Below are 14,947 nucleotides of genomic sequence, written 5' to 3'. Positions count from 1 at the left end.
TTCTCAAAGAACAGAGAGCAAACTGATCAAAAGTAAATAAAATAAATGCATTCTCAGGAAACTTCTTTAAGATTTCAGTTGTGGGTGTTAAGTGTGAATTTAGTTGACATGAGAGATATTTTTTCATTGTTTTAAACCTATGAAAAATACTTTCACCAACTCCAAAATACATGAATTTATTTCATTTCCAGAGCATTGGAAATCAATTTTCCTGCCTCTTACTACAAGTTTTCTTCTGTTATCCTATCAACATGTTCACATTCACATTATTCTTTAGAACCATACCAAAGTTCTAGGCTCTACAAATAGAATTACATTTTTTAACATGCACAGCAAGGAAAAAACTTGTGGTACCACTCAAGATTTCAGACACTCTTAAATATATTGAGAGCAGGGGTTACTGTAGCACCCAACCTGCCAGATAACACTGTATGGACAACTATGGGGCTATTTTAAATTTAACTCTGTAGACCATCTGACTCAAAAGAGGGCTTTTTCTTTTTGTTTTCCCTCAGAATTATACTACATTTTGGCCAATGGCTCTGTGGTTGTGTCTGTGTAAGGCAAAGTTGATGCAGTATCTGAAACCTAGTTGGTGAGATTCACTTAGCATGATTTCAAAGCTGTTAGTGCTTAAAGTAGCATTAGAATATAGATCAACCTTAAGGTCTATAACAAACGTTTTTTTTTCTTTTACTTTTTTTTTTTTTGACTGAGGAAGATTTGCCCTGAGCTAACATCTGTTGCCAATCTTCCTTTATTTTGTATGTGGGTCGCTGCCACACCATGGCTGCCGACAAGTGGTGTAGGTCCGCGCCTGGGAACTGAACCCAGGCCGCCGAAGCGGAGCACACCAAACTTAACCACTAGGCCACTGGGCCAGCCCCAGCAAACTTATTTTTTAAATTAAGGCATAAATACATATAGTAAAATACATAGATCTTAAGTGTACAGTTCAATAAGTTTTGATAAATGTTTATACCCCAATTTCCCTTACCCTAGAAAGTTCCCTCATATCCTTCTCTGGTCTATACCCCTTTGTCTGTCAGAGACAACTACTATTCTGATTTTTATCCCATAGGTTAGTTTTGCCTTCTCTTGAACTTTATAGAAATGGAATTGTAAGTTTTCTTTGGTGTCTGACTTCTTTCACTGAGCATAGTACTTTTTATACCCATCCATTTTGATGCATGTATCAGCAGCTCATTGTTTTTATTGATAAGTAGTATTTCATTATATGAATATACTCCAATTTGGGTATTCATACTACTGTTGATGGACATTTGTTTTATTTCTAATTTTTTTTCTATCATGAAAAAAGCTGCAGTGAACATCTTTTTATGGACATATGATGTGTTTAATTTTAAATTTAAGCTGTAATGAAGTTAGAACACTGATAGTTAAACTATAATCAAGTGGCTACCTTGAGTAGAATCATAGCTTAAAAGAGATGGACAAGGGCAAGTGCAACCAGCATCCCAAGACAACCAGGGAACACAGTGCAGGTAATATATGGGACAGCAGCTTCTGAGCCCAAGGAGAGCCAGTGGAGGAACACAAGACCCAGGTGACCAGAACCAAAGTAACCAAAGCTGTACCCAAATAAGAAAAAGTGATTACTACCACAAATGTGCTGGCAGAAGATCAATTCATCAAACACCACGAAGAAATATAGTAATGCTGCAGAACAGAAGGCAAATGACAACTCTCCAGAAACCAAAGCTGAAGTCACAGAAGATTACAATCTAAATGACAGAGAATTCAATGAGAATAACAGAGAAACTCAATGAGTTACAAGAAAATTCAGAAAGACAGTTCAATGAGCTGAAGAATGAAATTAATGAACAGAAGGAATACTTTACCAAAGCGATTGAAGCTCTAAAAAAAAAAAACCCCAAACAGAAATTCTGGATGTAAAGAACACAATTAATGTGATAAAAAATAATGTAGAGACATAAAATATAGAGTAGACCTTATGGAGGAGAGAAGTAGTGACACGAAAGATAGAAACCTAGAAATGCTTCAGGTGGAGGAGGAGATAGAACTAAGATTTTAAAAAAATGAAGAAGTTCTTTGAGAAATATCTAACTCAATTAGGAAAAGTAACATGAGGAGTATAGGTATCCCAGAGGGGGAAGGGAGGGAGAAAGGAGCAGAGAACTTGTTCAAAGAAATAATAGCTGAGAACTTCTCAGACCTGAGGAAAGAACTGGACATACAGGTATATGAAGCCAACAGAACTCTTAATTACAACAATGGAAAAAGACCTTCTCCAAGGCATATAATAGTAAAATTGTCAAAAGTCAATGACAAAGAAAAAATATTAAGGGCAGCAAGAGAAAAGAAAATGACCTACAAAGGAACCCCCATTAGACTTTCAGCATATTTCTCTGCAGAAAGCTTACAGCCTAGGATAGAAAGGAATGATATATTCAAGATACTGAAAGACAGTAACTATCAGCCAAGAATGCTCTATCCAGCAAAATTATCCTTCAGATATGACAGAGAAATAAAAGCTTCCCCAGATAAACTACAGCTAAGAGAGTTCATGGCCACTAGACCTGCTTTACAAGAAATGATGAAGGGAGCCCTCCTACCTGAAACAAAAAGGCAAAGGTTTACAAAGCTTAGAGCAAGGAGATAAATAGGCAGACAAAATAAGAAAATTGCAGCTCTCTATCAGAATAGGTTAGCAAGTACTTAATTATAACATAAAAGATAAAGGGAAGGAAAGCATCAAAAATAACCATAAATACTTAAATTTAGTCACAAACTCATGACACAAAAAAGAATAATTTGTTACAACAAAAACATAGAAGGGCAAGAGAAAAGGGCTGGAACCTTCTTAGGTTAATGGAGATAAGAGGCTATCAGAAAATGGACTATCTCATCTATGAGATCTTTTATACAAACCTCATGGTAACCACAAAACAAAAATTAGAGCAGAGTCACAAATCATAAAGAAAGAGAAAACCATCACAGAAAACCACCAAACTGAAATGGCAGTCAGAAATACAAGGGAGGGGCCGGGTCCATGGTTTAGCGGTTAAGTGCGCGTGCTCCGCTACTGGCAGCCTGGGTCCGGATCCTGGGCACGCACCAACTCACTGCTTCTCCAGCCATGCTGAGGTGGCGTCCCACATACAGCAACTAGAAGGATGTGCAACTATGACATACAGCTATCTACTGGACTTTGGGGAGAAAAAAGGAGGAGGATTGGCAATAGATGTTAGTTCAGAGCTGGTCTTCCTCAGCAAAAAGAGGAGGATTAACATAGATGTTAGCTCAGGGATGATCTTCCTCACAAAAACAAAAAAAAAAGGAAAAGAAATACAAGAGAAAAGAAACAATGGAGATATAGAACAACCAGAAAACAAGAGTTAAAACAGCAGTATTAAGCCCTCACATAACAATAATCACTCTAAATGTAAACGGATTGAATTCACCAACAAAAGACACATAGTGGCTGGATGGATTAAAAAACAAGACCCAACAACATGCTAACCCCAGGAAACACATCTCGGCTCTAAAGACAAACATAGTGTCAGAGTGAAGGGATGGAAGATGATACTCCAAGCAAATGACAAGCAAAAGAAACCAGGTGTAGCCACACTTATATCAGACAAAGCAGACTTCAAGATAAAAAGACAATGAGAGACAAAGATGGGCATTATATAATGATAAAAGGGACATTCCACCAAGAAGACATAACACTTATGAATATACGTCCCTAACACAGGAACACAAAATATATAAAGCAACAATTAACAAACCTAAAGGGAGAAATTGACAGCAACACAATAATAACAGGGAACCTAAACACCCCCCTTACATCAACGGATAGATCATCCAGACAGAAAGTCAACAAGGAAACAGTAGCCTTAAATAAAATAAAACACTAGACCAGGTGGACTTAATAAATATAGAGAGAACATTCCATCCAAAAATAGCAGAACACACATTCTTCTCAAATGCACATGGAACATTCTCAAAGATAGACAATATGTTAGGAAACAAGGCAAGCCTCAATAAATTTAAGAAGATTGAAATCACATCAAGCATCTTTTCCAACTACAATGCTATGAAACTAGAAATCAAGAAAACTACAAGAAAAAAGCTGGGAAAGTCACAAATATGTGGTGACTAAAGAACATGCTACTGAACAACTATTGGATCAATGAAGAAATCAAAAACTACCTGGAGACAAACATACCAACATCTATGGGATGCAGTAAAAGTGGTACTAAGAGGGAAATTTATAGCAAAACAAGCCTACCTTAACAAATAAGAAAAATCTCAAATAAGTAATCTGAAACTACACCTAAAAGAACTAGAAAAAGAAGAACAAACAAAGCTCCAAGTCAGTAAAAGGTGGGAAATAATAAAAATCAAAGCAGACATAAATGAAATAGAGACTAAAAAAAAACAATAGAAAGGATCAATGAAACTAAGAGGTGGTTCTTTGAGAAGATAAACAAAATTGAGAAACTCTTAGCAAGACTCACCAAGAAAAAAAGACAGAAGACTCATATAAGTAAAATCAGAAATGAAAGGGGAGAAATTATAATTGATATGACAAAAATACAGAGGATTATAAGAGAATATTATGAAAAGCTATATACCAACAAATTGTATAACCTAGAAGAAATGGATAAATTCTTAGAATGATACAACTCCCAAAACTGAATCAAGAAGAATTAGAGAATCTGAATAGACCAATCACAAGTAAAGAGATTGAAACAGTAATCAAAAACCTTCCCAAAAACAAAAGTCCAGGGCCAGATGGCTTCTCTGGAGAATTCTGCCAAACATTCAAAGAAGATTTAATACCTGTCCTTCTCAAACTATTCTGAAAAATTGAAGAGGAAAGGATGCTTCCTAACTCATTCTACAAGGCCAACATTACCCTGATACCAAAACCAGACAAGGACAACACAAAAAAGGAAAATTACAGGCCAATATCTCTGATGAACATAGTTGCAAAAATCCTCAACGAAACATTTGCAAATCCAATACAACAACACATTAAAAGGATCATACACGACGATCAAGTGGGATTTATTCCAAGGATGTAGGGATGGTTCAACATCTGCAAATCAATCAATGTGATACACCACAGTAACAAAATGAGGAATAAAAATTACATGATCATCTCAACAGATGCAGAGAAAGCATTTGATAAGATCCAACATCCATTTATGACAAAAACTCTCAATAAAATGGGTATAGAAGGAAAGCACCTCAACTTATAATAAAAGCCAGATACGACACACCCACAGCCAACATCATATGTAGTGAAAAACTGAAAGCTATCCCTCTGAGAACAAACAAGACAAGGGTGCCCACTCTTACCATTCTTATTCAATATAGTACTGGAAGTTTTGGCCAGAGCAATTAGGCAAGAAAAGAAATAAAAGGGATCCAAACTGGAAAGGAAGAAGTAAAACTCTCACTGTTTGCCGTTGACATGATTCTATATTTACAAAACCCTAAAGAATCCATCAGAGAGGAGAAGTCAAGATGGTGGCATAGGCGGACTCTGAACTCACCTCCTCCCGCAGACACAGCCAATTTACAACTACTCGTGGAAAAATTACCCCTGACACAGAACTGAAAACTGGATAAGAGGAACTCCTGCAACAAAGGACAATCCTAACTGAGATGGAAGAGGCAGAAACTCCCTTCTGGAGAGAAAAAACACCGCCTTCACAAGCCGCCAGCTTCATGGCCACCCGGGAGCAGCCCAAAGGTCCGCAGCCCTCCCTGGAGGAGCGGGACCCTGAGCCAGGGGGTGCCCCCACTGTGGGCATTTTGTGGACCCAGCACAATCGAGGCGAGTGGCATAATATCTGACTTTGCCTGCTATTAAAACATTGGGGAGTAACCCCAGAAAACTGGTTTACAAAGACATTAAAACCTGCTCTTATAGGGCCCGCGTGCAAACTCACCCATTTCAGAAAGCATCCTAAAATCACCAGAAAGAAAGGTGCACAGTGCTTTGGTGAAAAGAGACTCACCTGATAGGCCCTGCGTCTCAGTGAGAGGTGAGACCTCTCCAGGGACTGGGACATTGGCGGCAGCCATTGTCGTGGCCTGGTGTGGGTGTGCTGACACAGATGCCATTGCTAGCCCAGGTCTGCCCCACCCACTAGAGCACCGATTTAATCCAGCTCAGCCAGGGCGGCAACCCACCCTAGAGAACGGCCCCACCCAACAACAAGCCCTCAGGCAACTTGCGGGCCTGCATAGATTGGTGACTGGATTCTCTGCAGCCTGGCAGCTGAGCCCACTTCAGTGGGGCAGGGCGTGCACAGGGAGCGGGTGGAGAGTGTGGGGCTGCGGTGGAGTGTGTGGGGCTCCCGCCATGGAGAGACTGAGTCCACACCAGGAGGTCGGGGCACACACACGGGGCAGGAATGTGTTGACTGTCTGTGTGGACCTGTGGGCGGCAGGGCTTGTCAGCTGCAGAAGACTTGTGCTTCTCAAAGACCCACATAGGGGGTTTGTCCCACCTTCCAAAGTCTGAAACAACTGGGTGCTCCTGTGCCTGAGGTCAGCCCCACCCAGCTGCAATCCTCAGAGAGCTGACAAGAGACCTAAAGGCTGGAGGCTTATAGCAATTGTAAGCCCCTGAGCCTAACAACCCGCCACGCTGGGGGCCTACTCGCTTAAAACAAATACTGCAACACAAATGTGGTATTAGAACTTGCAGCCAACTGTGCTGGGGCTCCCCACACCTGATAAAGAGACTGAAGGGCCCACAACAACTACAAACAGCGGAGCATTACAACGGCTGACCAGGAGCGTAACTTGGCCTACCTGGGCGCCTACAGGGAGAGCAAACAGGCCACAACAGAAGGACACATGTAGCCCACATAGGGGTCACCCCTGGAACATTGAGAACTGAGGGAAGCACATGGCAGGCCTCCTAAGCCATCACTTACATAAGGTCACCTATCCAAGAGCAGGAGACATAGCTGACCTACCTAATATGTAGACACAAGCACAGGGAAAGAGGCAAAATGAGGAGGCAAAGGAATACATTCCAAGTAAGGGAACAGGACAAAACCCCAGAAAAGGAACTAAGTGAAACAGAAATGAGCAACCTACCTGACAGAGAGTTCAAACAAAGAATGTTAAGGATGCTCACTGATGTGGGGAGAAGAATAGATGAACTCAGTGAGAATGTCAACAAAGAAATGGAAGATATAAAAAAAGAACCAATCCGAAATGAAGAATACAATACTGGAAATGAAAAATTCACTAGAGGGACTCAAAAGCAGAGTAGAGGATACAGAAGAACGGATCTGCAAGCTGGACGAAAGACTAGAAGAAATTACCCAAGGTGAACAGGTAAAAGAGAAAAGAATTAAAAAGAGTGAGGACACTCTAAGGGACCTCTGGGACAACATCAAGCGCACTAACATCTGTGTTATAGGTGTCCCGGAAGGAGAAGAGCGAGACAAAGGGGCAGAGAATCTATTTCAAGAAATAATAGATGAAAACATCCCCAACCTAAGGAAGGAAGCAGACATCCAGGTACAGGAAGCACAGAGAGCCCCAAACAAGATAAACCCAAAGAGGCCCACACCAAGACACATCACAATCAGAATGTCCAGAATTAAAGATAAAGAGAGAATCCTAAAAGCTGCCAGAGAAGACAAGTTGCATACAAAGGAAACCCCATAAGGCTATCAGCTGACTTCTCAGCAGAAACCTTACAGGCTAGAAGAGAGTGGCACGATATATTTAAAGTGCTAAAAGGAAAAAACTTACAGCCAAGAATACTCTACCCAGCAAGGTTATCATTCAAAATGGAAGGAGAGATCAAAAATTTCCCAGACAAGCAAAAGTTAAAGGAGTTTGTCACCAAGAAACCAGTGCTACAAGAAATGTTAAAGGGACTGATTTAAGGGGAAAAGAGAAGACCACAAATAGGAAAAATTATCTATTTCCATGATAAGAGGGTAATGGATACAAATGTACAAAAAAGAGGTTAGATATGATATCAAAAACATAAAATGAGGGAGGAGGGGAGTTAAAGAGTAGAGCTTTCAGACAGAGGTCAAACTAAAGAGACCATCAATTCTGTATAGAAGGAGAAAGGAACAGAGAAGGACTACTAAAACACTGAGAAAAAAAGTTAAAAAATGGCAGTAAGTACATACTTATCAATAGCTACTTTAAACGTCAATGGAGGGGCTGGCCCTGTGGCTTAGCGGTTGAGTGCGCGTGCTCCGCTGCTGGCGGCCCGGGTTCGGGTCCTGGGCTCGCACCGGTGCACTGCTTGTCCGGCCATGCTGGGGCCGCGTCCCACATGCAGCAAATAGAAGGATGTACAGCTATGACATACAACTATCTGCTGGGGCTTTGGGGGAAAAATAAATAAAATTATAAACGTCAATGGACTAAATGCTCCAATTAAAAGGCATAAGGTGGCTAACTGGATAAAACACCAAGACCCATATATATGCTGCATACAAGAGACACACTGCAGACCTAAAGACACTCACAAACTGAAAGTGAAAGGATGGAAAAAGATACTCCACGCAAATGGCAATGAAAAGAAAGCTGGGGTAGCAGTACTCATATCAGACAAAATAGACTTTAAAACAAAAACTGTAAAAAGAGACAAAGAAGGGCATTATATAATGATCAAGGGAACAAGCCAACAAGAGGATATAACACTTGTAAATATCTACGCACCCAATGTAGGTGCACCTAAATATATAAAGCAATTATTAACAGACATAAAAACAGAAATAGACAGTAACACAATAATAGTAGGGGACTTTAACACTCCACTTACACCAACGGATAGATCATCCAAACAGAAGATCAATAAGGAAACATTGGCCTTAAATGACACACTACAACAGATGGACCTAGTAGATATATACGGAGCATTCCATCCAAAAACCGAAGAATACACGTTCTTTTCAAATGCACATGGAACATTCTCCAGGACTGATCACATATTAGGCCACAAAACAAGTCTCCATAAATTTAAGAAGATTGAAATAATACCAAGCATCTTTTCTGACCACAATGGTATGAAACTGGAAATCAACTATAGGAAGAAAATCAGAAAAGCCACAAATACGTGGAGATTAAACAAAATGCTACTGAACAACGACTGGGTCAACGAAGAAATCAAAGAAGAAATCAAAAAATACCTGGAGACAAATGAAAATGAAAATACGACATGCCAGAATTTATGGGATACAGCAAAAGCGGTTCTAAGAGGGAAGTTTATAGCGATACAGGCCTATCTCAACAAACAAGAAAAATCTCAAATAAACAATCTAACAATGCAACTAAAGGAACTGGAAAAAGAAGAACAAACAAAGCCCAAAATCAGTAGAAGAAGGGAAATAATAAAAATCAGAGCAGAAAAAAATGAAATAGAGACAAAAAAAAAAAAAAAAAAAGAAAAAATTAATAAAACCAAGAGCTGGTTCTTTGCAAAGACTGACAAAATTGACAAACCTTTAGCTAGACTCACCAAGAAAAAAGAGAAAAGGCACAAATAAGTAATATCAGAAATGAAAGATGAGAAATTACAACAGACACCTCAGAAATACAAAAGATTGAGAATACTATGAAAAGCTATATGCCAACCAATTCGACAATCTGAAAGAAATGGATAAATTCTTAGAATCACACAACCTTCCAAAACTGGATCAAGAAGAAGTAGAGAATTTGAATAGACCAATCACCAGTAAGGAGATTGAAACAGTAATCAAAAACCTCCCCAAAAATAAAAGTCCAGGACCAGACTGCTTATCTGGTAAATTCCACCAAACATTCAAAGAAGACTTAATACCTATCCTTCTCAAACTCTTCCAAAAAATTGAGGAGGGGGGGAAGCTCCCTAACTCATTCTATGAAGCCGACATTACCCTGATACCAAAACCAGACAAGGACAACACAAAAAAAAGAAAATTACAGGCCAATATCACTGATGAACATTGATGCAAAAATCTTCAACAAAATACTAGCATATCGCATACAACAATACTTTAAAAAGATTATACACCATGATCAAGTGGGATTTATTCCAGGTATGCAGGGATGGTTCAACATTCACAAATCAATCAACGTGATACACCACATTAATAAAATGAAGAATAAAAATCACATGATTATCTCAATAGATGCAGAGAAAGCATTTGACAAGATACGGCATCCATTTATGATAAAAACTCTGAATAAAATGGGTATAGAAGGAAAGTACCTCAACATAATAAAGACCATATATGAGAAACCCACAGCTAATATCATCCTCAATGGAGAAAAACTGAAAGCTATCCCTCTAAGAACAGGAACCAGACAAGGATGCCCACTCTCACCACTCCTATTTAACATAGTACTGGAAGTCCTAGCCAGAGCAATCAGGCAAGAGAAAGAGATAAAAGGGATCCAAATTGGAAAGGAAGAAGTGAAACTGTCACTATTTGCAGATGACATGATTTTATATATAGAAAACCCTAAAGAATCCACCAGAAAACTTTTTGAAGTAATAAACGAATACGGTAAAGTTACAGGATACAAAATCAACATACAAAAATCAGTTGCATTTCTATACACTAACAACGAAGTAGCAGAAAGAGAAATTAAGAATACAACCCCATTTACAATTGCAACAAAAAGAATAAAATACCTAGGAATAAACTTAACCAAAGAGGTGAAAGATCTGTACGCTGTAAATTATAAAACATTGCTGAAAGAAATTGAAGAAGACACAAAGAAATGGAAAGATAGTCCATGCTCTTGGATTGGAAGAATTAACATAGTTAAGATGTCCATACTTCCTAAAGCCATCTATAGATTCAATGCAATCCCTATCAAAGTTCCAACAACATTTTTCACAGAAATAGAACAAAGACTCCTAAAATTTATTTGGAACAACAAAAGACCCCGAATAGGCAAAGGAATCCTGAGAAAAAAGAACAAAGCTGGAGGTGTCACACTCCCTGACTTCAAAATATACTACAAATCTATAGTAATCAAAACGGCATGGTACTGGCAGAAAAACAGACACACAGATCAATGGAACAAAATTGAAAGCCCAGAAATAAGCCCACACATCTATGGACAGCTAGTTTTTGACAAAGGAGCCAAGAACATACAATGGAGAAAGGAAAGTCTCTTCAATAAATGGTGTTGGGAAAACTGGACAGCCACATGCAAAAAAATGAAAGTAGACCATTATCTTACACCACACACAAAAATTAATTCAAAATGGATTAAAGACTTGAATGTAAGACCTGAAACCATAAAACTCCTAAAAGAAAATATAGCCACTACACTCTTTGACATCAGTCTTAGCAGGATCTTTTCGAATACCATGTCTACTCAGGCAAGTGAAAGAAGAAAAAATGAAAAATGGGACTACATCAGACTAAAAAGCTGCAGGGCAAAGGAAACCAGGAACAAAATGAAAAGACAACCCACCAAGTGGGAGAGAAAATTTGCAAATCATATATCCGACAAGGGGTTAATTTCCAAAACACATAAAGAACTCATGCAACTCAACAACTAAAAACCAAACAACCACATCAAAAAATCGGCATGGGGGGCCAGCCCGGTGGTATAGGGGTTAAGTTTGTGTGCTCCGCTTTGGCGGCCTGGGGTTCGCATGTTCGTATCCTGGGCGCAGACCTACGCACCGTTCACCAAATCACACTCAGGCGGCATTCCACATAGAGCAACTAGAAGGATGTACAGCTATGACATACAACTATCTACTGGGGCTTTGGGGAGAAAAAAGGAAAAAAGCAAGAAGATTGGCAACAGATGTTAGCTCAGGGCCGATCTTAAAAAAAAATGCACATATGATATGAACTTTTTTATTTATTTATTTATTTTTGAGAGGAGATCAGCCCTATGCTAACATCTGCCAATCCTCTTCTTTTTTTGCTGCGGAAGATTGGCCCTGGGCTAACATCCGTGCCCATCTTCCTCCACTTTATATGGGACGCCGCCACAGCATGGCTTGCCAAGCAGGGCGTCGGTGCATGCCCAGGATCCGAACCAGCGAACCCCGGGCCGCTGTAGCGAAGTGTGCACACTTAACCGCTTGCACCACCAGGCCGGCCCCTAGAATATGAACATTTTTCCAAAGAAGATATACAGATGGCCAACAGGCACATGAAAAGATGTTCAACATCACTAATTATTAGGAAAATGCAAATCAAAACTACAGTGAGATATCACCTCAGACCCATCAGAATGTCTATAATTAACAAGACAAGAAATAACAAGTGTTGGAGAGGATGTGGAGAAAAGGGAACCCTCATACACTGCTGGTGGAAATGCAAACTGGTGCAGCCACTGTGGAGAACAGTATGTAGATTTCTCAAAAAAATTAGAAATAGAGATACCATATGATCCAGCTATCCCACTACTGGGTATTTATCCAAAGAATAGGAAATCAACAACACTGTTCATCACAGCATTATTTACAATAACCAAGACGTGGAAGGAACCCAAGTGCCCATCAATGAATGAATAAAAGAAGATGTGTATATATATACAATAGAATACTACTCAGCCATAAAAAAAGACAAAATTGTGCCATTTGTGACAATACAGATGGACCTTGAGGGTGTTATGCTGAGTGAAATAAGCCAGACAGAGAAAGACAAATACCGTATGATTCCATCACATGTGGAAGATAAATAAGCACACAGATAAGGAGAACAGATTAGTGGTTACCAGAGTAGATGGGGACTGGGGGAGGGTGAAAGGGGTAAGGGGGCACATATGTATGGTGATGGATAAAAACCACAGTATGGGTGGTGAACACGACACAGTCTATATAGAAACTGATATGTAATAATGTACACCTGAAATTTACACAATGTTATAAGCCAATATGACCTCAATAAAAAATAAGTTTACATTAGAAAAATCAGAACATAAAGAAATAAAATAATACTAAATTCAATAAAAATAATAATTCCCACTCCCACCTTGATAGGTAAAAGAATTAAATGGGATTTACTAGTTAAGGTCATAGCAAATTTAATTTGTATTAAATGTAATCAGAGATAGCACCGTTTATATATCATAATTAGACAAAATATATTGAGGCTATAATTTAAGTATTAGAACATATCCTGTAGATAGTGGGATGATTTATATTTTAAAAAATTTTGTTTTGTCCTAAGTGGGTGATTCTGTGGCTGACCTTACATTAAGGCAAATTGATGCAATAAATTAAACATACTTTGATGGATAAACCTCCTGCTATTAGGTGGCCTAATAAATAAAATCCCAATCTTGTTTTTTCTGGCTAGTGATAGGATTGGGGGCTCTACTCTATACCATCCTATAGGCCCAGGCAGATGGAGGCTCCGACATCTTCAATATGTGAGCTTCTGAGTCACACTGGCCATCAGCATCCAACTAGCAGATGGGGGAAAGAGAGAGGATCATATTGTGGGAGATTTTATTTTGGGGGAGACTAGAACTAGAAGTAGTATACATTATTTCCATTCTCTTTCCATTGGCTATAATTCAGTCATTAGGCAACACCAGACTGCAAAGGAAGCTGGGAATTGTGGTGTAGCAGTAAGCATAGGAAGAAGAAGAAACAGGTTTGGTGATCAGCTGGCAATGACTGGCATATAGCAGGCATTAAACAAATATTAGTGGCCTTCTCCTTTCCTCCATAGCCACTCATATGATTCCCATAGCCCTTTTTCTCAAGAACTGTCTCCTGTATTCCATATAGAGTCCAGTGCTCCAGGCTCTGAATTGCAATCTCAACACATATGAAATCCAGGATACACTCTGAAAATGCATCAGTCAAACTTTTGATATGGTACAGGAAAGTGTAAGCATAAATGGATAACTCTCACCTTGCTTATAACCCAGATTAAGAGAATTTAGCTAAGCAAAGAAATCTGTAGAAATCCTGAAAAGATTAAGGTGCCTCTCATATGAAATCAAAATATTTTTGAAACTATAAAATAATTATAAGGTAGTTCAACAAATTGATTTTTCCATGATGTTTATTTCAATGCATTTTTAAAAATTTTGAAATATCACATCATTTCAAAAAATGGTTTTGGTGTCTTCACTCAGCTGGTGTAAGCATATGGGTTGGGGTAAATCCAGCATTGATTATAGCGTTTAGGGGGAACCACCAACACCACCAACGTTAGCAATGACAAAAGCCAAACATTTTGTAAGGGCAGACAAACTTCTAGTCTTTTAGTTATAGATGTATTTGAAATACACTCTGTACCTTTCTGAATCCTGTTTCCCCCTCACTATATAACCATATAATATTTGGATATATCTCTAGTGCTTCTCTACATTATTAAAAATTATTTTAAAGCCCAATATTTTGTGGCTGCATAATATTCTTCCATACTTATGTGTCATAATTCTTTATTCCTATGTTGGATGTTTAGGTTATTTTAAAAATGTCATTGTTGTATTTAATGACTTGAAAGTCTTTTTACATTAACATCTTTTTTTTTTTTTTTTTTTTGTGAGGAGATCAGCCCTGTGCTAACATCCGCCAATCCTCCTCTTTTTTTTTTTTTGCCGAGGAAGACGGCCCTGGGCTAACATCCGTGCCCATCCTCCTCCACTTTATATGGGACGCCGCCACAGCATGGCTTGCCAAAGCAGTGCGTCGGTGCGCGCCCGGGATCCGAACCAGCGAACCCTGGGCCGCCGCAGCGGAGCGCGCGCACCCAACTGCTTGCGCCACCGGGCCGGCCCCTACATTAACATCTTTAACAAAATTTCTGCCCATTTTCTCAGTAAGGATTCCCAGAAATAGAATTACTATATCAAAAGTTACAAGTATTTTTAAATTCTCAAATTTAATAATCAAATTACTTCCCAGAAAATGTGAACCAATGTAAATACTTACAAAATATCATATGGCTATGCTGATAACTGAACCCCTAGCAGCATTAAATAT

This window comes from Ceratotherium simum, chromosome 8 (genome assembly GCF_057802395.1).
Source record: "Ceratotherium simum simum isolate JZ-2026a chromosome 8, ASM5780239v1, whole genome shotgun sequence".
Classification (NCBI taxonomy): Eukaryota; Metazoa; Chordata; class Mammalia; order Perissodactyla; family Rhinocerotidae; genus Ceratotherium; species Ceratotherium simum.
This window is presented reverse-complemented; position numbering follows the sequence as displayed.